Consider the following 1,080-nt stretch of genomic DNA (forward strand, 5'->3'; position numbering starts at 1 on the left):
TGAAGGTAGCAGTGGTTGGGGTAGCCTGAGGGTAGCAGTGGATGGAGTAGCCAGAGGGTGGCAGTAAATGGTTTAGCCTGAGGTTTGCAGTGGGAGGGGTAGCCTGAGATATGCAGTGGGTGGGGTATCACTGCCACCTTCAGATCCTGAAGGTGGCAGTGAGTGGTAGCCTGAGGGTAGCAGTTGGTTAGAAGTGGTTGGGGTAGCCAGATGGATGCATTGGGTATCGTAGACTGAGATTGGCAGTTCGTGGGGAGGAGTAAGGGTGGCAGTGGGTGGGGTACTCTGAGGGTGGCAGTGGATGGGGTAGCCTGATATTGGCAGTGGGTGGGGTAGCCTCAGGTGCCGCAGTGAGTGGAGAAGCCTGAGGGTGGCAGTGGGTAGGGTAGCCAGAGGATTGCTTTGGCTGCGGTAGCCAGATGATGGCATTGGGTGGGGTAGCTCGAGGATGGCAGTGGGTGGGGTATTCTGAGGGGTCGCAGTTGAACGGGTAGCCACAGGGTGGCAATGGGTGGGGTAGTCTGAGGGTGGCATTGGGTAGGGTTAGCCTAAAGGTGGCCGTGAGTGGGCTAGCCTGACGGTGGCATTGGGTGGGGTAACAAGTGGGTGGCAGAGGGTGGAGAAGCCTGAGGGTACCAGTGGGTGGGGTAGTATGAGGGAAGCAGTAGGTGGTGTAGCCAAATGGTGGCAGTGTGGGTGGGGTAGCAAGAGAGAAGCAGTGTGTTGCGTAACTTGAGGGTGGTAGTGGGTGGGGTGGCATGAGGGTGGCAGTAGGCGGGGAAGCCTGAGGGTTGTAGTTGGTGAGGAGTAGCCTGAGGGTGGCAGTGGGTGGGGTAGCCTGAGGGTGGCAGTGGGTGGGGTAGCCTGGGGGTGGGAGTAGGTTTGGCAGTCTGACGGTGACAGTGGATGGGGTAGCCTGATTGTGGCAATAGGTGAGGTAGCTTGAGGGTGGCAGTGGGAATGGTAGCCTGATGGTGGCAGTAAGTGGGGTAGCTTGAGGGTGTCAGTGGTTCGGTTAGCCTGAGGGTTTCAGTGGATGCGGAAACCTGAGGGTGGCCGTGGCTGGAGTAGTCATAGTGA

Source organism: Procambarus clarkii, chromosome 15 (assembly GCF_040958095.1).
Source record: "Procambarus clarkii isolate CNS0578487 chromosome 15, FALCON_Pclarkii_2.0, whole genome shotgun sequence".
Lineage (NCBI taxonomy): Eukaryota > Metazoa > Arthropoda > Malacostraca > Decapoda > Cambaridae > Procambarus > Procambarus clarkii.